The following is a 26629-nucleotide window of genomic DNA, read 5'->3' on the forward strand; positions in this document are numbered from 1 at the left end:
AATGTCCACAACATATTTAAAGTTATTTTGCATGCCAACCAATATTCAATCATTCCCCCAAGTTTGCATATCTTGGGACAATCCTACGTAAGCCGTACTAAGGATGGATTATTGTAGGAGCACTTTTTACATAAATTATCCGACAAAGGAGCGCATTTGACTGGCATAATGTAAACCCTTTGTAATAATTTATATTGTATATCACGCAAATCAGCTGACAATGTAGCAGTTCTAACCCTCTCAAAGCCTCTTACTTACAACTGGGTATCCTGCCCTCTCCTAATGTTCAGATATCTGTACAAAAACAGGGTCAGCCCTAGCTGCAAGTAATAACTCATACATTAACAAGATATATCTGAGCCGCTGTTTTAAAAGGTATAGTGTATCCCAATATGATTTTTCCTAGAAACATGGTTCCTGTTTAATTATCTTATAAATATAGTGACGTGCCTGTAGGTTAGCAAAGTAATTCTTCCTCAGGGGGTCAAATTAATCTTGCAGTTGTTCAAATGTGAGTGCACACTTTTGGTAATGGTCAACTATTTTGGCTATTGTCATCAAATCCTGCAATACCCTCTGCCAAAAAGGTCCAGTCGTGAGTCCCGGTAAAAGGTCCATGTTCCCACAAAATGGGAGTTTAAACTGTTATTCTGCCAACCCCCACAATGCTGACATCATCCTCTAGGCCATTACAAATGACATGTTGTCCTTTATATGATCTGGTAATCTAGACAAATTGGCAAACTTCCAACTCAGCAACTGACATTTAAAACCCCCCTCATATAAATGAAGAATATGCCGTATTTAATCTATAGATATCAGTCTCGGTTAGCAACAATGGAAGAGGTTGCATTGCGTATAACAACTTGAGAAAGAGGGTCATTTTAATAAGTCCTATTCTCTCCGTTAGAGTCAAAGGAAGATCAATTCAACTTTTCAAGGTGCTCTCAGCCTTAGCTATGATAGGACAGATGTTCAGATTGTATTGGTTATGCGGATGCCCAGATATGTGAAGGATTTTTAAACTTCCTTCAACACCCCTGTCTAGCTTCTACTTAAAGTGAAAGTAAAGTTAGTCCCTTTCGAACAGATTATTTTATTCCACTACCTTAATCTATTAAGGTCGCTAACTTTATTTTAATACATTTTTCAATTATTGTAAGTTTTTAAACATATGTAATTTCCCTTCTGTTATCATCCGAAATCCACCCATCCTTTACTTCCTATCTTCTGGAGCTCTGATGTATAGAGCGGTCCCACCCGCTCTATATGCAACTCAAAAGCGTGTGCACGATGACAATTTGTTGGCAGATGACGTGGTTTCACGGCCAGATTTTCAATTAGCTGGAGGTAAAAAAAAAAAGAAAACGACGGGTTGAATTTAGAAAAAATCTAATAATTCTGGCGATAACTTTGATTACAGCTACATTTACTAAAAACGATGAATGAAAGTAATATTTATTTTGCACAAAGACTGTTACTCAGGATCGCAAACCAGGTAAGTTCACTTTAGCCATCAAAGTTTTAATTTATCCATATTGATATTCAGTCCAGAGAACTTGCCAAAGTTTTTGATGAGGTTAATTATTTTAGGGACTGAGGAACAGGGGTTCCCCACAAATAGAAGCATATTATACTGATAGCTTTGTTTCACTACCTCCAATCCTTATGCCTTCCACTTCCTTTCTTAATGTTTGGCTAGGGGCTTTATAGTTATATCAAACAATAAAGGTATAGCAGGCACCCCTGTCAGGTACCCCTTGCTAGGTCAAATGTGTTAGAAATCAGTCAATTTAATACAAGGGCGGCTTTAGGCTGACTATATAATTCAGAAAACTTCCCTCTGAAATTCAAGGACCTCCATTGTTTGAAACAGGTGCAGCTATTCCATCCTGTCAAGCGCTTTCTCTGAGTCTAGGGCTAAGAGGCAGGTGTCTGAAATTTCGTGGAGTTTGCTCCTTTTTTCTTTATGCCAAAAATAAGATATTACAAGAAGTCCTTTTAGTGACCAACGATTTGTTCTTGATAAAGCCCTTGTGATACTTATGGATAACAGATGGGAGGATTGTCACCAGTCAGTCAGCAAGATGGAGTTTGGTCTCCTTGGGAGGCGAGGTTATGAATAAATGTTCTGGAATTCCATGGAAATTTTCGGGGCTCTTTATAATTGCCCTCTCCTAAAAAATAATACTTATCTGTGTTTCCAGTTAGACAATGTCACAGCAGTGGCATATATCATTCATCGGGGGAAACTCCCAGTTCCCTGGTGATGAGGGGGGTGTCTTGAATTCTGACTTGGAAGAGATCAATCTTTGTTTAATCTTTGTGATTCATATTCTAGGGGTAAACAACTGCAACCACTTCATCCAGAGGAATGGTCTTTCCTCTGGAAGTTTTCAGACTGATTGTGGAATTCCAGAAATAGATCTGATGGCTTCTCGATTAAACAACAAGCTTTCCAGATATTTTGTGAGGTCCAATGATCCTAAGGTAGAGTTTTTTTGGATGCTCTAATAGCTCCTTGCTTGATTCATCTGGCTTACATTTTTCCTCCTCTATTGAAGAGTGATAGCCAGTATAAAGCAGGAAGTCTCCTCAGTAATTCTGATTGCTCCGGCCTTTCCTCACAGTTTTAGGATTTTTTTTTTTTTTTTTGCTAGTGCTTTGAGGTTTTTTTGGTAATGTTTTTTTTTTATTTTTTGTAATTTTAGTGTTTTTACCTTCTGTAATTTAGGGGGTGTTAAGTTAGTGGACTGGGAGGTTCTTAGTTGTTAGGTCGTTAAGTAGTGTAGGGGTATTTTGCGTTGTGGGGGTTTGGGGGTTAATAGGTTAGGGGGTGGTCAGGTCATTAGGTTATGGCAGATTAGGGGTTAATAGTGTAGCTGGGTTAGGTTGCGCTAGGGGTGAGGGTATATAAGGGGTTAATAGTTTAGAGTAGAACTACATTTCTATACAATGTTAAAACCATATGCATTATCATGTATACAATATTAATTGTATAGAATTTAAACTGCTTATTTGTCTTTCTTGTTCTTTTTATTATTTTAAACATAAATATATAATTTAAAATATATATTTATGTGCATAAAAGGCAGAAGCGGAAACTTTATATTTTTACATAACGGAATCACTTTGATAACATAAATATATATTTTAAATTATATATTTATGTTTAAAATAATAAAAAGAACAACAATAAAAGTTTATATTGTGATACATTGCCAGTAGTAGAGTTTCAGCCATGTTTGTCTCGCCACCTTTTCAGTGTGAGGCAGGTAGTGTAGGTGTAGTTACAATGATGTTACACAGGCATTATTTGAAGATACAGAAACCGTGCTTGGTTTCAGTAAGCACACTGTCTGTTCACTGTAGGAACACTTCAAATGCACCCCAACCTTCGGAAAGTGCTGATAATAAGTAGCGATGTCGGCGGAGTTTAGGCAGAAGCCGCAACCCCTATTATTTCCTATAGGAGACACATCGCCATTCACCTGCGCTTTGCTGGTCAACACCCTTTTTCGAATTCCTCAACAATATTTAGAAATGCCTCAGCAATTAAAGGGTTAATCAACTTTCCAATTTACATTTATTATCAGATTTGTGTAACCCCTGCGATGCAAAGCAGCGTATATATACACGTTGTGCGGTACTTTGCTTATCGTACCGCACAACATATATATACGTTGGAACTGCAGGAAGCTCCAGCAGTCTCTGCTGTTAAGTTACAGCTGAGAGCTGGCGTTCCTGAGCTGCAGGCATCTGCCCGCATATGAAATCGGAGTGTGCGATCGGTGCTCCGCTTCCATATGAATGTGTGTCACCGACTGTAACGATAATCTGCTGGCGGAAGGTGAGAGGGCCCTAGAATGTGGAAAATAAAAAATAAAGGGAGAGGGAGGGAAGGGGCGCTATGCTACAGAAAAAATATGGGGTGGGGTTGTCGGGGGTTCCTAACTAATGATCGTGGGAGGGGGAGTTGGAGGGACCACTACACTACTAAGATGGCAGACATAGATAGAGAGGGGGATGGTTAGAGAGCTGTTTGGGAGGTTGGAGGGTAAGGGGGGATCCTACACTGCAGAAAATATAAAAAATATATATATTTAATAAAAAAATTGCCTTCAATTTTCATAAACTGTTTGCCAGTACCTAAAATGGGGGTGACCAGTGGGGAGTGAGGGAGGAAAGAGAGCTGTTTGGGAGGGATCAGGAGGTGGGAGGTGTCAGGTGGGAGGGTAATCTCTACACTAAAGATAAAATTAATCTTACAAGTTCCCTCATTAACCCCTTCACTGCCGGGAATAATAATAAAGTGTGGTGTGCAGCTGCAGTTAGCAGCCTTCTAATTACTAAAAACCAATTAGAAAGCCATGCATGTCTGCTATTTCTCCGAGAAGCTTTTACAATCATTTGTGCCATGATTGCACAAGTGGTATGTAAGTAATTTCAGTGAGAAACCCAAAGTTTTTGAAAAAGTTAATATTTTTTTTTTTATATGATCGCATTTGGCAGTAAAATAGTGGCATGAAATATACCAAAATGGGCCTAGATCAATACCTTGGGTTGCCTACTTAAACAAAAATATATAGGTTTGACAGGTAGATAGAAAAAAACAAGGCTCTATTTCTGTTTAAATGGAGTGATAGCAAAAATGCTAATAATTATCTGGTATTTTGTGCAAGTTCTTCTCTGAAAGTCCCAGTAGTGAAGAGGTTAATTCTCTTGGTATCCTTTATTAAAGTAGCAGCAATGCACTACTGGGAGCTAGCTGAGCATATCTGGTAAACCAATGACAAGAGGCATATATTATGCAGCCACCAATCAGCAGCTAGCTCCCTACAGTGTCTTGCTGTCCCTGAGCCTACCTAGGTATGCTTTTCAACACAGGATACCAAGAGAATGAAGAAAATTACATAATAGCAGTAAATTGGAAATTTGTTTAAAATTGTATATTCTATCAAAATAATGAAAGTTTAATTTTGACTTTACTGTCCTTTTAATACACAAACCCCAGAAAGCAACATTATAGTTTTTCTGATGTGCAGAGCCACAGATAAGCATTGTGCTAATAAATCTTTTTTGTTTCTTTGTTTATAGATCACTTTCACAAATACAACACAAAGAAAAATGTCATATCTGTCTGGTTAGTCCTTTCATCAAGCAGTTGGTGCCAGGAATCAAACAAATCTCATTCATCCTTTCCCCGCTTCATCTGTTTAGCAAGAAAAGGCAATTTCCCTGGAATCAGTGTTGTGTTGGCAATCAGAGGCTCATTACGTTTCAATTGTTGGAGTTGCTCCTTATTTGTTAGAACTGAGGGATGTGGTTGTGGAATGTCGGTCAGACACTTATAAAGCCACATGCTGTATAGCTTCTGCAGTGACCTGCAATTAGATTGGAAAAGAAACATGAAGTGGAATCGAGCCTAGAATCAATGGTGTAATGTTAGAGAATTCTTTTTAGCGCCCTTTTGATTCTTAAATTGAGCAATAGATTCCTAAAACTATTGTTCTTACATTATTTTAAATAAATATATAAATATATATATACCTGTAAATCAATCAAATGTATTGCACAGGCAATTAGCACATCTTGGCCAAGTATCCCCACTTTCCTTTACCCTGTAAAACTCCATATACATTATTACCACAAGAGGATTCTGGGTAAGAAATGCAAATGAGATATGCAACATGTCTAATTCTTTGCTTCAAATACACAGCGATCCCCTAATGGGGTAAATGCAGCAAACACAGAAATCACTACAACAAATTTTATTGATTTACTTTTGCAATATGGAGGATTTTAATCTCAAACTTTTATCTCTACCATAATTTTAATGAATTGTTATATATATAAATTATTTTGTGATTCAGGCACAACTGACAATTCTTAAAAAGTTTCCACTTAACTTATTATCAAATTTGATTTGTTCCCATGATAATCATTGTTGAAGATACATCTGAAGCACTACATGACAGGAAATAGTGCTGCCATCTAGTGTTCTAGCAAATGGATAACATTCTTGCAAAACTGCTGCCATAGAGTGCGCCAGACATGGGCAAGCTACTGAGCTTACGTCCCTGCTTTTTAAATAAAGATACCAAAAGAATGAAGAACAATTCATAATACAAATCAAAAAGAAAGTTGTTTAAAATCGCATAATCTATCTGAATCGCAAAAGAACATTTTTGGGTTTCATCTCCCTTTAAATATATAATTCAAAAGCTGTGAAGTATATGGGTTGGTTTTTCCCATGATATCATGATATAACATCTGTGTGACCTCACTGCTTACATCATGAGTGACCTCACTGCTTACATCATTAGTGACATACATGGTCTATGACTAAATAACAGATCTGCTATCTCAGAAAACTAGCTACTGAACTTAGCTACATATCTGGGGTAGTATTTAAATTAATTTGGGAAACTTGGGAGCTTTGGCAAATAAAATAATTCTATACAACTATACAACTTTAACTATACACAAACACCAGCAGCACATAAACTCACATCAGCAGCACACTCATACAGGAACACAGAATAACATCAGAACATAAAAATAATTAAACAAACACAAGCACATATGTTTACATCTTAATACAGACTTTTACAAGCAAATCTAAACACCACAATACTTTTTACTGATAACATATTTAGTTTTACGCATCCACTTATAATACATTTACACTCCAAACATTAAAATCACCTTAAAGGCATATGAAAATCCAAATTATGCTTTCAAGGTGCAGACAAAACATAACTGTGATGAGAGTGGGAAGTGACGTCACCGGATGGGGCGTGGTTTAGGGGATTGATTGTTTATGTCACAGTTACCAAGTCAGATGTATTGTGCAAGCTGCATACTTCTATGCTCTGCAATAAAATAGCGTTGTACCTTCTATGCTGTGTCCTGCATCTCATGACATGGTGTCAGAAGTCCTTGCCTGCGTTTCTGTTTCCTGATTGATGACGATGTCGAAGTTTACCCCACCTGAGCCTTTTGATTTCTCTCAGCCTGCAGCTTGGCCCACATGGCGTCAGCGGTTTCAGCACTTCAGGATTGCTTCCAAACTGGACAAGGAGAGTGGTGACGTACAAGTTAATTTTCTTTTATACTTTATGGGTAAAGATGTGGAGCCTGTGTTCAATGCCTTTACTTTCCAAGAAGGGGAAGAATTTGACTTTGAAATAGTTATGAATAAACTCAGTGACCACTTTGTGCCCAAAATAAATGTGATTCATGAGGGGGCTTGTTTTCACAAACGTGCTCAGCGTGTGGGAGAATCTGTGGAGTCATTTGTGCGCAGCCTGTATGAACTAGCTGAATTCTGTGAGTTTGGTGTTGCTAAAGAGGAGCAAATCAGAAACAGAATAGTCATAGGAATTGCAGATGCTGAAGTCTCACTAAAGCTACAGTTGGAGGCTGATTTAACATTGGATGGGGCTATTAGGATGGCCCGCCAGAGTGCACTGGTGAAAAAGCAAGTGCTGATCTGAGGTTCGAGAGTATTGTGGATGAAGTTCAGGAGAGCTGCTAGTGAAAGGCACAGTGTCAGCGGTAGACCAAGGGCAACAGCTAGGCTCAGAAGCAGATGGGCTCAGCATGTTTGCTGCACGCGGTGTTACCGTACCCATGATCAGAGTGTCGTATGCCCTGCTAAAGACAAAAGATGTAGAAAATGTAACCGAATGGACCATTTTGAAGTGGTGTGTAAAACTGAATACATTAAGGAGATGCAGGTGGATAGTGACCAGGAGGGTCAAGAAGTGTCCTTTGTAGAGTCCGTTGTTGAACGGTCTGATTCAGATGAAGATTGGCGGGTTACTCTTACTGTAATGGGAGCCAAAGTTGCCTTTAAGATTAACACAGGAGCAGACATCACTGTTATGTCCCTTGCAGCATTAATAAAACTGCCTCAACAGCCTCAGCTGGCGAAAGTTACAACAAAAGTTCATAGTCCTGGTGGCCGCATCGATTGTGCGGGGAAATTTCTTGCCAGCTGCGAGTACAAGCAGAGGAAATTCACCATGTGGGTACATGTGATTAGAGGTCAGTGTGTTAACAACCTATTGAGTAGAAAAGCAGCCTGTGGTTTGGGCCTGGTCGCCAGAGTGAATGAGATTTCAGAAGACATGTTTGGTGAATTGGGCCTACTGAATTGCAACCCAGTCCGAATATCACTTAAAGGTGACGCAGTCCCATACAGCATTACCACTCCTCGTAGAATTCCGTTCCCGCTCATGCCTCAAGTGGAGAAGGAATTTCTGTGTATGAAGAATATGGGAGTCATTGAAGAGGTTGTTGAAGCAACTGACTGGTGTGCCCCCATTGTGCCTGTTGCAAAGAAAAACGGGAAGGTATGCATCTGCATAGACTTGAAAAGGCTGAATGAGGCAGTGAAGAGAGAGAGATATATGTGCTGCCGACACTTGAAGACATAGCTCCGAAATTGGCTGGGGCGAAGCTCTTCTCTACACTGGATGCTTCCAGCGGCTTCTGGCAGATAACACTAAATCCAAAGTACTGGTTTTGCTTCTGCAGACTCCCCTTTGGGATATCCTCTGCTCCTGAAATTTTTCAAAGAGAGATGAGTTCTCTCCTAAGGGATTACGAGGGCATGGCAGTCGTCATGGACGACATTTTGGTGTATGGGTCTACATTGGAAGAACATGATTAGCGATTGAGCTGTGTGCTGCAGACCATTAGAGAGTCCGGGCTGAAATTAAATAAGGAGAAATGCCATTTAGGAAGGCTGAGTTATGTTACTTTGGGCATATTGTCAATAGGGATGGCATCAAGCCGGACCCTGATAAAATCCTTGCTATTGAACAGATGAAAAGTCCTTCTGATGTACATGAGCTGAGACAAATATTGGGCCTTGTGAATTATGTGGGCAGGTTCCTTCCAGATTTATCCACAATACTACACCCTATCACAGAGTTGTTAAAGAAAGATGTTGCCTGGGTCTGAGGACCTTCACAGGAAGAATCTTTTGTGCAGGTCAAGTCCCTGCTGGGGTCTGCCCCAGTGATGGGGTTCTACGACCCTTCTAAAAAGACTGTGGTTAGTGCTGATGCGAGCAGTTGTGGGTTAGGGGCCGCCCTCCTGCAGTTGAATGAGAACAAACTACAGCCTATCACCTACTGTTCCCGTACACTGACGGCTGCTGAGTCAAAATACGCCCAAATTGAGAAAGAGAGCCTGGCTGCAGTTTGGGCCTGTGAGCGCTTCCAGCATAACCTAGTGGGTTTAGAGAAATTTAGTCTGGAGACTGACCATAAACCGCTAGTCCCTCTAATCAACTCCTATGATATTGACAAAACACCCCTAAGATGCAAGAGACTTCTGATGAGGCTGCTCAGGTTCAACGTTCAGGCAGTGCATGTGCCGGGGAAACAACTGGTAGTGGCAGATACACTTTCCAGGCTCCTGCTGGCTGCTGCTGAAGAATCTTCAACAGAATGCAGTTTGCTTCCACGGAGTTCAGTTCTTTCAGCAGTGAATATGATTTTGTCCATTCTACGTCGAGTCCACATTACCCGCAGGCCAATGGAATGGCTGAAAGGGCAGTTCAAACAACAAGCAATCTGAGCCATACCTAGCCCTCTTGTCCTATAGGGCGACTCCCATTCAAGCCACAGGTTTTAGCCCGGCACAGCTGATGCTAGGACGTCAGATTCGTACCACTTTACCCTCTGTGGGTGTCTTCCAGCCAACTAGATCTATTCCTCGGGATGAGGTTCTTAGGAGGGCCAAAAAGGGGTAATCGACTCTTCTACGACAGGAAACACTCTGTGAGGCCCTTGCAGGAGCTGAATGTGGGGCAAAGTGTCAGAGTTAAACTGGGTGATGAGAAGTAATGGAAGAAGCCTGCTACGGTAATTGGACGCTCTCCAGAACCAAGGTCGTATGTAGTCCTTACTGATGGAGGGACAGTCACATGTCAAAATCGAAAATATCTTCAGCCAGTACCTGAGAGTTTGGGACTGGATGCCTCAGTACCACTGCCGGTGGGATCCCCTGTTTTAAGAGGGGTGCCTGTGGACTAGGGTAGTGTACCCTGATGTTCAAGTCAGGATTGTATTTCATGTTGTTTATGTATATCCTCTTTAACTTGTTATTTATTGTATACTAAACAAAACTATTTCTGTATGCTTCTTGTATACCTTGTTATTTGATGTATGTGATGAGAGTGGGAAGTGACGTCACCGGATGGGGGCGTGGTTTAGGGGATTGATTGTCTATGTTGCAGTTACCAAGTTAGATGTGTTGTGCAAGCTGCATACTTCTATGCTCTGCAATAAAATAGCGTTGTACCTTCTATGCTGTGTCCTGCATCTCATGACAATAACATTTTAAGAGACTTTTCAATTTACTTCTACTATCAAATTTACTTTGTTCTCTTGATATCCTGTGTTGTAAAGCATACCTAAGTAGGCTCAGGAGCAGTAATGAACAGCTAGCTGGTGATTGGTGGCTACACATATAGCTCACCTAGGCCTAGATTTGGAGTTCGGCGGTAGCCGTCAAAACCAGCGTTAGAGTCTCCTAACGCTGGTTTTGGGCGCCCGCTGGTATTTGGAGTCAGTGATTAAAGGGTCTAACGCTCACTTTTCAGCTGCGACTTTTCCATACCGCAGATCCCCCTACGCCATTTGCGTAGCCTATCTTTTCAATGGGATCTTTCTAACGCTGGTATTTAGAGTCGTTTCTGAAGTGAGCGTTAGAGCTCTAACGACAAGATTCCAGCCGCCTGAAAATAGCAGGAGTTAAGAGCTTTCTGGCTAACGCCGGTTTATAAAGCTCTTAACTACTGTACCCTAAAGTACACTAACACCCATAAACTACCTATGTACCCCTAAACCGAGGTCCCCCCACACCGCCGCCACTCGATTAAAATTTTTAACCCTTAATCTGCCGACCGCCACCTACGTTATACTTATGTACCCCTAATCTGCTGCCCCTAACCCCGCCGACCCCTGTATTATATTTATTAACCCCTAACCTGCCCCCCACAACATCGCCGCCAGCTACTTAAAATAATTAACCCCTAATCTTCCGACCGCAAAGCGCCGCCACCTACGTTATCCCTATGTACCCCTAATCTGCTACCCCTAACACCGCCGACCCCTATATTATATTTATTAACCCCTAATCTGCCCCCCACAACGTCGCCGACACCTGCCTACACTTATTAACTCCTAATCTGCCGAGCGGACCTGAGCGCTACTATAATAAAGTTATTAACCCCTAATCCGCCTCACTAACCCTATCATAAATAGTATTAACCCCTAATCTGCCCTCCCTAACATCGCCGACACCTACCTTCAATTATTAACCCCTAATCTTCCGATCGGAGCTCACCGCTATTCTAATAAATGGATTAACCCCTAAAGCTAAGTCTAACCCTAACACTAACACCCCCCTAAGTTAAATATAATTTTTATCTAACGAAATAAATTAACTCTTATTAAATAAATGATTCCTATTTAAAGCTAAATACTTACCTGTAAAATAAACCCTAATATAGCTACAATATAAATTATAATTATATTATAGCTATTTTAGGATTAATATTTATTTTACAGGCAACTTTGTAATTATTTTAACCAGGTACAATAGCTATTAAATAGTTAAGAACTATTTAATAGTTACCTAGTTAAAATAATAACAAATTTACCTGTAAAATAAATCCTAACCTAAGATATAATTAAACCTAACACTACCCTATCAATAAATTAATTAAATAAACTACCTACAATTACCTACAATTAACCTAACACTACACTATCAATAAATTAATTAAACACAATTCCTACAAATAAATACAATTAAATAAACTAGCTAAAGTACAAAAAATAAAAAAGAACTAAGTTACAGAAAATAAAAAAATATTTACAAACATAAGAAAAATATTACAACAATTTTAAACTATTTACACCTACTCTAAGCCCCCTAATAAAATAACAAAGCCCCCCAAAATAAAAAATTCCCTACCCTATTCTAAATTTAAAAAGTTACAAGCTCTTTTACCTTACCAGCCCTGAACAGGGCCCTTTGCGGGGCATGCCCCAAGAAGTTCAGCTCTTTTGCCTTTAAAAAAAAACATACAATACCCCCCCCCAACATTACAACCCACCACCCACATACCCCTAATCTAACCCAAACCCCCCTTAAATAAACCTAACACTAATCCCCTGAAGATCTTCCTACCTTGTCTTCACCATCCAGGTATCACCGATCCGTCCTGGCTCCAAGATCTTCATCCAACCCAAGCGGGGGTTGGCGATCCATAATCCGGTGCTGAAGAGGTCCAGAAGAGGCTCCAAAGTCTTCCTCCTATCCGGCAAGAAGAGGACATCCGGACCGGCAAACATCTTCTCCAAGCGGCATCTTCGATCTTCTTCCATCCGGAGCGAAGCGGCAGGATCCTGAAGACCTCCAGCGCGGAACATCCATCCTGACCGACGACTGAACGACGAATGACTGTTCCTTTAAGGGACGTCATCCAAGATGGCGTCCCTCGAATTCCGATTGGCTGATAGGATTCTATCAGCCAATCGGAATTAAGGTAGGAATTTTCTGATTGGCTGATGGAATCAGCCAATCAGAATCTAGTTCAATCCGATTGGCCGATCCAATCAGCCAATCAGATTGAGCTCGCATTCTATTGGCTGATCGGAACAGCCAATAGAATGCGAGCTCAATCTGATTGGCTGATTGGATCAGCCAATCGGATTGAACTTGATTCTGATTGGCTGATTCCATCAGCCAATCAGAAAATTCCTACCTTAATTCCGATTGGCTGATAGAATCCTATCAGCCAATCGGAATTCGAGGGACGCCATCTTGGATGACGTCCCTTAAAGGAACAGTCATTCGTCGTTCAGTCATCGGTCCGGATGGATGTTCCGCGCTGGAGGTCTTCAGGAACCTGCCGCTTCGCTCCGGATGGAAGAAGATCGAAGATGCCGCTTGGAGAAGATGTTTGCCGGTCCGGATGTCCTCTTCTTGCCGGATAGGAGGAAGACTTTGGAGCCTCTTCTGGACCTCTTCAGCACCGGATTATGGATCGCCAACCCCCGCTTGGGTTGGATGAAGATCTTGGAGCCAGGATGGATCGGTGATACCTGGATGGTGAAGACAAGGTAGGAAGATCTTCAGGGGATTAGTGTTAGGTTTATTTAAGGGGGGTTTGGGTTAGATTAGGGGTATGTGGGTGGTGGGTTGTAATGTTGGGGGGGGGGGGGGTATTGTATGTTTTTTTTTACAGGCAAAAGAGCTGAACTTCTTGGGGCATGCCCCGCAAAGGGCCCTGTTCAGGGCTGGTAAGGTAAAAGAGCTTGTAACTTTTTTAATTTAGAATAGGGTAGGGAATTTTTTATTTTGGGGGGCTTTGTTATTTTATTAGGGGGCTTAGAGTAGGTGTAATTAGTTTAAAATTGTTGTAATATTTTTCTTATGTTTGTAAATATTTTTTATTTTCTGTAACTTAGTTCTTTTTTATTTTTTGTACTTTAGCTAGTTTATTTAATTGTATTTATTTGTAGGAATTGTGTTTAATTAATTTATTGATAGTGTAGTGTTAGGTTAATTGTAGGTAATTGTAGGTAGTTTATTTAATTATTTTATTGATAGGGTAGTGTTAGGTTTAATTATATCTTAGGTTAGGATTTATTTGACAGGTAATTTTGTAATTATTTTAACTAGGTAACTATTAAATAGTTCTTAACTATTTAATAGCTATTGGACATGGTTAAAATAATTACAAAGTTGCCTGTAAAATAAATATTAATCCTAAAATAGCTATAATATAATTATAATTTATATTGTAGCTATATTAGGGTTTATTTTACAGGTAAGTATTTAGCTTTAAATAGGAATAATTTATTTAATAAGAGTTAATTTATTTCGTAAGATGTAAATTATATTTAACTTAGGGGGGTGTTAGTGTTAGGGTTAGACTTAGCTTTAGGGGTTAATCCATTTATTAGAATAGCGGTGAGCTCCGATCGGAAGATTAGGGGTTAATAATTGAAGGTAGGTGTCGGCGATGTTAGGGAGGGCAGATTAGGGGTTAATACTATTTATGATAGGGTTAGTGAGGTGGATTAGGGGTTAATAACTTTATTATAGTAGCGCTCAGGTCCGCTCGGCAGATTAGGGGTTAATAAGTGTAGGCAGGTGTCGGCGACGTTGAGGGGGGCAGATTAGGGGTTAATAAATATAATATAGGGGTCGGCGATGTTAGGGCAGCAGATTAGGGGTACATAGGGATAACGTAGGTTGCGGCGGTTTACGGAGCGGCAGATTAGGGGTTAAAAAAAATATGCAGGGGTCAGCGATAGCGGGGGCGGCAGATTAGGGGTTAATAAGTGTAAGGTTAGGGGTGTTTAGACTCGGGGTACATGTTAGGGTGTTAGGTGCAGACGTAGGAAGTGTTTCCCCATAGGAAACAATGGGGCTGCGTTAGGAGCTGAACGCTGCTTTTTTGCAGGTGTTAGGTTTTTTTTCAGCTCAAACAGCCCCATTGTTTCCTATGGGAGAATCGTGCACGAGCACGTTTTTGAGGCCGGCCGCGTCCGTAAGCAACTCTGGTATCGAGAGTTGCATTTGCGGTAAAAATGCTCTACGCTCCTTTTTTGGAGCCTAACGCAGCATTTGATTAAACTCTCGATACCAGAGTTAAATTTATGGTGCGGCCAGAAAAAAGCCTGCGGAGCGTTAACAGCCCTTTTACCGCCGAACTCCAAATCTAGGCCCTAATGTGTTCAGCTAGTGCCCAGTAGAGCATTTCCAAGACGTAGGTAAAAAAACTCCTAAAAACCTGTAGCAGTTTCCATTTGATGTATGAGATATCATGTACTACTTCATGATATTACTGGCAGGAACGCCAACTAGCGAAACACTGGAAAATATAAGTGAAGAGATGCTCAGTGAGACAGGCAACTCACAAGCTGTAATGAATCTGGTGATAAAACAAACTATTATACATGGTACATTTTCAAACCTCTCCTCCATCTGTGATAATCAGTACTTCCTAATATTTTAAATTTGTGACCCACATTTGGGCTTAAGGGTCCAGGTGGCTAATAGGTGGTACAAGTGTTTAGGGGCATTGCTGTATATAAATGCAATGCTACTATTAGCCATTTATGTGCCCTAACCCCCAGCACAATTTAAGCCTGATACACTATTAACCCCTATTCTGCCCTAAACTAATCACCCCCAAAACTATTAACCCCTAAACTGCCACAACCCCCTACACAAATTACCCCTACACTACCTAACTACCTAACAGCTAACCCCCCAGACCTCTAAGTTACAAAAAATAACAAACACTAAAATGACTGAAAATAAAAAAAAAATTACCAAAATAAAAACCACTACCAAAATAAAAAACAACACAGTTATGACTATACTGAAACTAAAGTCCCCTTTAAAAAAAAACAAATCCACCTAAAAATAAAAAACCCTATATTAGCACTAAAAGTTACTGTAGTAATTGCCCTTAGAAGGGCTTTTTTAGGGCATTGCCTGAAAGTGATTTAGCTCTTTCTAAAAAAAAAATGCAACCCCATTCTACAATATAAGTAACCCCCCCCCCCAAAAAAAAAAAAATTAGCCTATCTAAAAGAACCTACTCTAAAGATTGCCCAGAAAATGGCATTTGGTAGGGCATTGCCCTAAAGTAATTTTAGACATTTTATCCATTTAAAAACCCTATTCTTAAAAAACCTGTTAAAAAAAAATCCTATCCTAAAAAAATATTGCCTGGAAAAGGGTTTTGGTTGAGTATTGCCTTGATAAGGGCATTTGGTAGGGCCTTGCCCTAAAGTCTTTTGCCCAAGAAAAAAATAAAAAAATCCTATTCTAAAAAAATACTAATCTACAAAAAAAAACTAACCTAAATAAAAAAGATTGTTCTAAGAAGGGCATTTTGTAGGGCATTGCCCTAAAGTTATTTAGCTCTTATACTTGGCAAAAAAGCCCTATTCTAAAACCAAAGTAACCCCCCCCAAATAAAAAGCTTATCTTAAACCTAAACTAAAAATTGTATTTGGTAGAGCATTGCCCTTAAGTGATTATAGCTCTTTTGACCTAAAAAAAAACTATCCCAAAAAAGAAAGCTGTTTCTATTGGCTGATTGGACTAAGAATTAAAAAATCAGCGAATAGAAATGCGAGCGTATCTCGCATTCAAGCTTCAGTGTGCGGCAGTGACGCATGAAGAAGGATCAGATGAAAGAGAATCCGATGGAAGATGGATGTAGCTACAAGAGGCCCGCCACCATGGAGATGAAGAGGTATGATGCCATGAAGATGAAGAGGACTGCCCCAGAGGACTGCCGCCATGAAGATGAAGAGGACCACCCCAGAGGACTGCCGCCATAAAGATGAAGAGGACCGCCCCAGAGGACTGCCACCATGAAGATGAAGAGGACCGCCCCAGAGGACTGCCACCATGAAGATGAAGAGGACCGCACCAGAGGTTTGCCGCCATGAAGATGAAGAGGACCGCCCCAAAGGATTGCTGCCATGAAGATGAAGAGGACCACCCCAGAGGACTACCCCCATGAAGAAAGAAGAGGACAACGCCGGAGCTGAGCAAGTTGGGTGAGTAGAAAATATGGGGTTTAGAGTTAGAATTTTTTAGGGATGGGCTTTTCTTTTTAGGATAGGATTATTTTAGAATAGGGTTTTTTGTTTTCTTTACAAGTCAAAAGAACTAAATCACTTTAGGGCAAATGCCCTTTTAAGGGCAATCTTTTTTTAGGTTAGATTTTTTTTTGACTAGGGGTTTTTTTATGGGCAAAAGAGCTAAATCACTTTAGGGCAAAGCCCTACCAAATGATCTCTTTTGGCCTAAAAAAAGGGCAATGGTCTACCAAACGCCTCTATCAGGGCAATTTTTAATTTTGTTTTTTTAAGATAGGCTATTTATTTGGGAGGTGTTTTAGAATAGGGATTGTTTTGTCAAGTAAAAGAGCTACATTACTTTAGGGCAATGCCTTTCAAAATGCCCTTTTAAGGGCAATTTTTAGAGTAGATTTCAGTCTTAGAAAAGGGTTTTTTATTTTGAGGTGGGCATTTTTATAAGGGCGCTTTAGTTTAAGGATAGGCATGATTTGTTTGTTTTTTTATTTTTGGTAGTGCTTTATTTTTTGTAATGTGTTTTTTTTTATTTTGTGTAATTTAAGTGTTTGCTATTTTGTGTAACTTTGGGGATGTTAGGTTTCGGGTCTTGGAGGGTTAGCTGTTAGGTAGTTAAGTAGTGTAGGGGGTGGTTTGCATTGGGTGGTTGTGGCATTTTAAGGATTAAAAGATTAGGGACTTCTTGCATGGGGGGGGGGGTTAGGGTTTAAAAGGTTAGGGGGTTTCTTGCAGTAGGGAGTTGTGGCAGTTTAGAGGTTAATAGGTTACTGGGTTTATTGTGGTTGGGTGTTGAGGTGGTTTAGGGGTTAATAGGTTAGGAAGTTTATTACGGTGGGGTATTGGCACTTTAGGGGTTAAGTAGTGCAGGGTTAGTTTGAGGTGGTGGGTTATGTCATTTAGGGGTACATAGGTATATTCATTAGGCTCTGTGCTATATATTTAAAAGGGATTTTACTTTACATCGCCAATGTTGGTGCCAATGCCGTTTGCTTTTGAATATTTCGCTGGCTTTCTCAACATCGCGTCAGATCCGTTTTGAACATATCACCACATCACAGAACTTTCCAGCATCAGAGCCTTAAAGGGACATGAAACACATTTTTTTTCTTTCATTATTCAGATAACGAATACAATTTTTTTAAAATTTCCAATATACTTCTATTATCAAATTTGCTTTGTTCTCATGTTATTCTTTGCTGAAGAGATACCTAGGTAGGTAGAGGGCACATGCATGAAGCACTTCATTGCAGGATAGTGCTGCCATCTAGTGCTCTTGCTAATATATAACATTGTTGCAAAACTGTTGCCATATATTGCTGCAGACACGTGCACGCTCCTGAACCCACATTCCTGCTTTTCAACAAAGAATAACAAGAAAACAAAGAAAATGTGATAATAGAAGAAAATTACTCAAAATCATATGTTCTATCTGAATATCTGAATGATAAAATAACAATTTTTGGGTTTTAAGTTCCTTTATAGAGAAGCTCTCAATGAAGAAGGACATTACAGAGACGGTAACGTCTAAATTAAAATTTCATGGTTCATATTGAGCATGGAATTTTAAACACATTTCAAATTGTCTTGCTATAAAATATCCTTTGTTCTCTCAGTGTCCTTTGTTAAAGAGTAAACCTATGAGCAGCAATGCAGTACTGGGAGCTAGCTGAATACATTTTGTGAACTAATAAAAAGAGGTATATATATATATATATATATATATATATATATATATGCGCAGCCACCAATCAACAGCTAGCTCCCAGTAGTGCGTTGCTGCCTGAGCCTACCTAGGTATGATTTTCAACAAAGGATATAACAGAACAAAACAAATTTGATAATTAAAGTAATTTGGCAAGTTTGAATTGTATGCTCTATCTAAACCAAAAAAAGTTTACTTGAGCTGACCATTTTTGGGGGGAAGTTAAGAAATGTATAAGAGGCTAAACTATGCTTTTTCCTGTCCCTTGTCCCAATGTGTAAATGACAAGGAGCAACTTCACTTTCCACAAAATCAGCTGCAGTCACTTCTGTAATCCAGCAGGGGTCGGTGTTGCGTATCACAGTTTACATTCCCAGTGACAACTGGAAGTGGTAGCGAAACACTGGGAAATATAAGTGAAGAGATGCTCAGTGCCAGGCAACTCACAAGCTGTAATGAATCTGGTGATAAAACAAACTATTATACATGGTACAATTTCAAGACCTCTCCTCCATCTGTGATAATCAGTACTTCCTAATATTTGAAATTTGTGACCCACATTTGGGCCTAAGGGTCCATGTGGCTAATAGATGGTACAAGTGTTTAGGGGCATTGCTGTATATAAATGCAATGCTACTATTAGCCATTTATGTGCCCTCACCCCCAGCACAACTTAAGCCCGATACACTATTAACCCCTATTCTGCCCTAAACTAATCACCCCCAAAACTATTAACCCCTAAACTGCCACAACCCCCTACACAAATTACCCCTACACTACTTAACTACCTAACAGCTAACCCCCCAGACCTCTAAGTTACAAAAAATAACAAACACTAAAATGACTGAAAATAAAAAAAAATTACCACAAAAAAAACCACTACCAAAATAAAAAACAACAACACAGTTATGACTATACTGAAACTAAAGTCCCCTTAAAAAAACAAATCCACCTAAAAATAAAAAACCCTATATTAGCACTAAAAGTAGTAATTGCCGTTAGAAGGGCTTTTTTTCAGTTTTTATTTCTTTATTGAAAGTTTTCGAAATACAATCATTGTTCAGCTTATTATTCCTCTATGTATGTTTACATCAAATAACTCTTCCATTATACAAGTATACAGATAATGTGTTTAACATATATCATATTCTTATACAATCAAAACATCAGTTCTGCTGTCCAGTTATTTTCTTGGAAAAGTTTGGTTACCATTTCAGCAGGAGGAATTGATTATAACCAAGCTTAGAATATCCTAATACAAACATTCTAATAAACAAACTACATTACTAACTTAAAAAATAACCCTAAACCTGGCAGTAAATAAGTTTTCCTTGATACTCTTGGTCCCAGTAGGAACCTTAGTGTACATGGCAAGCTTCAGTCACAATTATTGTTATATTTAAGTGCAATTCACTTCTATCTTACTTGAGATCCATCAATTACTAGTACATTGCATCTTATAGTATTACTATGATTCAATAGAACCTTTGTATGTGTCCCAAAAGAATAACATATCATTATATATTTGTAAACGGTTACTTCTAAGAAAATAGTATCTTTCCAATTTTATCAAATTATGGACTCTGTCTCTCCAAGACCTTATGGAGGGAATTTCTTTGGATTTCCAGAGAGATGCAATTAACAATTTAGCTGCATTCATCATTATCTGTGTTAGATTTCTTTTTATGGCACAACGTATTTCATTGTATATATTAAATAAGCAGACCTTGGGTGATAATGATAAGTTGCTGGATGTTACCTTGTTGATCTCTGTAATAATTAGTTTCCAGAAAGCTTGGATCTTGCAGCATGACCACCACACATGTCCCACCTCCAGGTTACATCTCCAACATTTGTCTGATGCTTGTGGAAACATGTATTTGAGCCTTTGCGGCGTAAGATACCACCTCAGCATAATTTTGTAATTGGTTTCTAAGCCTTGGGTGGAGTGTGCCGAATGTGCTGTGTTTTTAAAGATGTCTGTCCAATCCTTAGGTGTAAACTGTATACCTAAATCTCTTTCCCAAGCCTTGGTGAAATTATGGGACGTGGGGAGGACACTTTCAGAAGAATTTTGTACAATAATGATATGATTCCTCTAAGTGGGAGACCAGTGTGACACATGTTTTCAAACAGGGTTAGGTGTCTAATAAGATTGTCTCTTTCTTTGTGTGTATTAATATAATGGTTTATCTGATGGTATCTCAACCATGATGTGAAGAGCCCTTTCCCTAGGTTTTCTATTTCAGATTTAGGTTTCATTTTATTTAAGTGTGTCAGTGTGGTTATGGGTATCATTCTATTGAGGGACCAGTCTGCGTCTGGAATAAAAGATTTATTAACCGGGAGGTCTGGGTTTGATAGAATAGGGGTAAGGGGAGAAAATCCACTGGAGATCTCTTTGTGGTGAGTGTGTAATATCTTCCAATCTGAAAAAGTGTTGGTGATGGTCTGCAATGATTCCCCTAATAAAAAGTATGATGTGTTGGGTGTCCAACAAGCTCCTCCTAGCTGCTGATTGCCTGATATATCATGTTCAATTTGGATCCAATGTTTAGGGTTTGCCTCACTGAATCTGCACCATTCTATGATCCTTTGTAAAGAAATCGCTTTTTTATATAACATGAGATTAGGTACTCCCAACCCCCCCAGCTCCTTTGATGCATACATGGTATTTTTACCTATCCTGGGAGGTTTGCTCCCCCAAATATATTGATTTATTGCTTTTTGTAGTTTGTGAATGTATGTTTCAGTGTGGGGAAGAGGTAAAGTCTGGAGTAAGTATAAAATTTTTGGCAGTAGTATCATTTTAGTGGAGTATATCCTGCCTATCCATGAGGTGCGCTTAGAGTGCCAAGTGGAGGCTAGTCTAATAATGTCTGCCGTGAGTTTCGAATAATTTGTTGTGCGTATAGTTTCAATTTTGGGAGTTATGCTGATTCCTAAGTATTTTATAGATTCCATTTGAATACTGAATTGACAACTGTCTTTAATTTTATTTAGCATTTCCTGGGGGATGTTAACGGGGAGAATGTCAGATTTCGCCATATTGATTAGAAAATTTGAGACTTTTCCATAGTCTACTAAGGTTTTTTGAACTTGTACTATCGATTCTAGCGGGGATGTTAATGACATGAGGATATCATCCGCGAACATGGATAATTTATATGTTTTATTTTTTATCTTTATTCCTTTAATAGTGGGGCTAAGTCTTATTTTGGATGCTAGTATCTCAAGAGACAAGACAAATAGTAGGGGGGATAGGGGGCATCCCTGCCTGGTTCCATTTCTAATTTCGAACTGTTCTGATAAGGTGCCATTGATGCGGATTCGCGCCGAGGGGAAGGTATATAAAGCCATGACCTGTTTTATAAATAGTGGTGGGAAATTAAATTTTTTTAAAACTGATTCCAAAAAGGTCCAATCTAGCCTGTCAAAAGCTTTTTCTGCGTCCGTGGACAACAGAATTGTTGGGATATTATTTTTATTTATGTGTTCTAATAAGTCCAATATTTTAACAGTGTTATCTTTTGCTTCCCTTCTCGGCACGAATCCCACTTGGTCCGGGGATATAAGTGTGGGTAGAAATTTGTTCAACCTGGTGGCTAGTATTTTAGCATATATTTTTAGATCTAAGTTGAGGAGGGATATGGGTCTAAAATTTGCAGGTTGGTCATTTTTCTTTCCTGGTTTAGGTAATACAGTGATAAATGCTTGTAACATATCATCTGGGAACACTCCAATTTCCTCAATTCTGTGGAACATATTTAACATGTGTGGTACTAGTATATTTTGGTGGAGTTTATAATATAGCCCAGAAAACCCATCTGGGCCCAGGGCTTTATCTATTTTAATTGTCTTGATTGCTTCTATTATTTCCTGTGCTGTAATAGGAGATTCTAACAATTCTCCTTCCTCCACTGACAGTGTCTTTACCTGGATTTTGTCCAAATAGTCAAGACATTGTGAAGAATGAAGTTCTTTTGCCCTGTTTGGAAATAGGTTATAGAGAGAATGGAAATAATTTTTAAAAGTATTGGCTATCTGTTTGGTATCTTCCACTATTCTACCATTTGGTTGTTTTATTGAATGTATATAGGTTTTGGTTTGTTTAGTTTTCAGAGATCTTGCTAAAAGTCGTCCTGGTTTATTTGCCTCAGCGTAGAATCTTTGCTTTAGTTTGAATGCAATAGTTTGTGCTTTTATATGTAAATGTGTTGTCATTTTATCCCTGTAAAATTTAAGTTGTTCCTGTATTTTATTATTGTGGGGGTGAGTCTTGTGTAAATAATCTAAGTGTGAGAGTTCCTTGGATATATGTGTGTATTCTTCCCTTAAAGATTTATTTTTATGTGCATTAGCTTTAATTAAGACCCCCCTAATGTAACTTTTATGGGTTTCCCAAACAGTAGTGGGGGTTATCCCTTCTTGTGCATTAAATTGAAAATAGTCAGACAGTTCCTCTGATACCAATCTATTAATTTCAGGGATCAGTAGGAGTGAAGGTTCTAGTCTCCAGCTAAACTCTCTAATTGGTGCTGACGGCCATTTGATAGTGCATTTCATCATAGAGTGATCCGACCATGCAGTGTGTGTGATGGCTATTTCATCCACTTGGGCTAGTGTGATATGATCAACCATAACATAGTCTATTCTTGAGTAAGATTTATTTGGGGCTGAAAAGAAGGTATAGTCTCTTTTATCTGGGTTTTGTACTCTCCACGGGTCATGGAGACAAAAGGTCTTGACAAATTTCCAAACCGTCTTAAGGTTTTTTTTAGAGATACATATATTATTGTTTGAACTGTCTAATTTGGGGAATATGGGAATATTAAAATCCCCAACTAGTAAAAGTTGTCCTATTTGAATATCCTGAATTAGGGGTATGATGGATTTGAAGAAACTGGCTTGGCCTTGGTTTGGTGCATATGCATTGTAGGTTTATTAAACAATAGCCCGCTAATAGCTAAGAACCTTCCCTCCTTATCTCTTGATTGGTTTATTAATGTAAAAGGAACTGACTTATGTATTAAGATGCTCACCCCATTTATTTTTTTCTTCGGATGCGCACTGTGGAAATGTTGGGTGTAGTTTTTGTGAAAGTACCTGGGTATATTCCCCCTCTTAAAGTGTGTTTCCTGCAAACCTAGAATATCTCCATGTTTTTTCACAAGGTCTTGAATTGCTAGTGATCTTTTTTGAGGACTATTAAACCCTTTTACATTTTGCGATAATAAACATAGCATAAATTCATCCATCATAACTTATAATATGCCTGTACTTGTTCCTGTATGATTATATTCACTGCCATTACAAAATACCTACAAAACTTAATAAGAACAAATATAACAGTAAAATAAACTAAATCTAACCTATAATTGGTTATTATGGGGAGCATAACCAATACGAATTCCATGTGGAACTCTATCTGCCCAATAATAGCTGTTAAATAAAACTATTAGTATATTATACTTATAATATTACATTTACAATATGATCACAGTACAATTACCATGGAGAGACCATAAAGCATGAGCTCTTTTTTGCATAAAAGGATACATCTTTGGGCCTTTGCAGGCCACCTGTGTAAGAAAAAGGAGATTAAGACAAAAGGGAAAACAACAACTTTTTATCTCAAATTGTCACTTTTGAGGTACAACTTTATCTCTTCCGTTGGACTCTTTGCCAGCCTGAACTTTTGAGTTGAGGGTATGATTCTGTGCTTGTAGACATATCTTGGTCTTTGGTTTGTCCTGTGTCTGACTTGATAGGAGGGATCTCCAACCTGTGGCAACAGTCTAACATTTCTGATGGGGCTGAACATGTTGCTCTTCTGTTATTCCAAGTTACCATTAGCTAAAATGGGTGATTCCATCTATATTTTATGTTCATAGACCTCAAATGGGATGTGAGTGGGGATAGATCTTTCCGCCTCTGAAGAGTTCTGGTAGATAGATCAGCATATATCTGCAGATTGGCATCCTCAAAGCGAATTGGTTGTTTTTCTCTGGCACCCTTCATTATCTGTTCCTTTACAGAATATTTGGTGATTCTGACAATGGTGTCTCGTGGTGGGGCCCCCTCCTGCGGGGTAGGTCTAAGAGCTCTGTGCGCCCTGTCTATTTCCACTGGCGAGGAGTCCTCTTGGTTTCTTAACGATGAAAATAAGGTTTGTAGGTAGTTGGGTAGGTCTGATGTTTGAATTGTTTCTGGGATGCCTCTGATTCTTATGTTGTGTCTTCTTGACCTATTCTCTAGGTCTTCTAATTTATCTTCTAGTTGTTGAATAGCAGTATCTTGCTGTTCCATTTGTGTTTTTATTTTGGCTGTATCTGTGTTGTGAGCACTGCATTCCTCTTCTAATTTTTCCACTCTATTACCGATGTCTGAGATGTCTTTCTTTAAATCTGATATCTCATCTTTAATGCATTGTTTTACTTGCACCAATAGTGAGGCAAAGTCTTTTTTAGATGGTAGTGATGATAGCAATGATTGTGGGACACATACAGTGGCCTGGTCTGCGTCCGAGTCAGATTCGGAGTTGGATGTTATTTGTGGCTGTTTAGGTGATATAGGAGAACAGTCTGTCAGTTGTGAATTTACAGCCTTGAAAAAATGATCTACTGACGGTGTGGTCGAACCCTTAGGGAGGGCCTTCTTCTCTTTTTCTTTGTGTGGTGTTTTCCTAGGTGACATGATCCTTTTTTTTTTTTTTTTTTTATGCAGGAATCAGCTAATGAAAGAGGCAACTGATCCTAATTATTGATGATTTTGACCTACTCCTACCCCTCTTTTCCTTATTGTGATTTGTTTATATCAGTATAGTTATGTAAAAGATATTATCCTTGCAGTCTTCTTAACATAGGTAATGCCTAAGTGTTCAGCTCTTGTTGTGCTATGCAGCCTTTTTGAAGTATGCAGCAGTGTGTTATAGATTTGAGCCGTAAGCTGTAAAGAGCCGTTACACCATTGCCTATTGATAATAAACTTGCAGATGATATTATGATAGTGATCAGCTCATTTTTTCTTTTTTAGGACATATCATGAGATATTTATTGCAATAGACATGTGGGACACAGTTCAAAAGAAATTCTCCTCCACTCGCTATCTATATAGCTTTCTTTGCATTGCGACTGTTGTGTTTCCCTGGAGGTATAGTGTGAGTCAAAATGGCGACCGCCACGTGTGCTTTGTTAATATCGGGAGGATTCCCCAAGTTAATGCAACTTTTCGGATGACCAAGCGGTCGAGTCCCTGACTAAGCAAACTTCATCTAGCCAAGCGTAACTCCACAGGACTTATCACTGAATGTGCGCTGGGCTTCCAAAGCCACGCTAACAGCTATGGCAGTTTTCCTATTAGTGCGAGTAGCGCTTCTCTGATATGTGACAGCGTGAGCTGTGTTACCTTCCTCCTGTGTCGCCCAGTCTGACCTTTGTCACTTTATGAGTGGTGTGTCTTTGCCGGTCTGTTCAATCTTCCTCCTTATGGCATATTGAGCTATATATCGGGCCGATTCTCCGGAGCTCACTTAAAGTGCGGCCATCTCCTATGAGTGCCGGCTCCGCCCCGCAGAAGGGCTTTTTTAGGGCATTGCCTGAAAGTGATTTAGCTCTTTCTCAAAATAAATGCAACCCCATTCTACAATATAAGTAACCACCCCCCAAAAAAAGCCTATCTAAATTAACCTACTCTAAAGATTGCCCAGAAAATGGCATTTGGTAGGGCATTGCCCTAAAGTAATTTTAGATATTTTATCCATTTAAAAACCCTAGTCTTAAAAAATAATTATTCTAAAAAAAACCTGTTAAAAAAAAAATCCTATCCTAAAAAAATATTTCCTGGAAAAGGGTTTTGGTTGAGTATTGCCTTAATAAGGGCATTTGGTATAGCATTGCCCTAAAGTGAACATAGCTCTTATGCCCAATAAAAAAGCCCTATCCTAAAAAAAATATTGCCTGGAAAAAGTCTTTTGGTTGGGCATTGCCTTGATAAAGGCATTTGGTAGGGCCTTGCCCTAAAGTCTAACAGGTCTTTTGCCCAAGAAAAAAATTAAAAAATCCTATTCTAAAAAAAATACTAATCTACAAAAAAAAACTAACCTAAAAATAAAGATTGCCTAAGAAGTGATTTAGCTCTTTTACTTGGCAAAAAAAGCCCTATTCTAAAACCAAAGTAACCCCCTCCCCCCAAATAAAAAATTTTGACCTAAAAAAAAAAAACTATCCCAAAAAAGAAAGCTTTTTCTATTGGCTGATTGGTCAAAGAA

Source organism: Bombina bombina, chromosome 1, assembly GCF_027579735.1.
Source record: "Bombina bombina isolate aBomBom1 chromosome 1, aBomBom1.pri, whole genome shotgun sequence".
NCBI classification, from domain to species: Eukaryota; Metazoa; Chordata; class Amphibia; order Anura; family Bombinatoridae; genus Bombina; species Bombina bombina.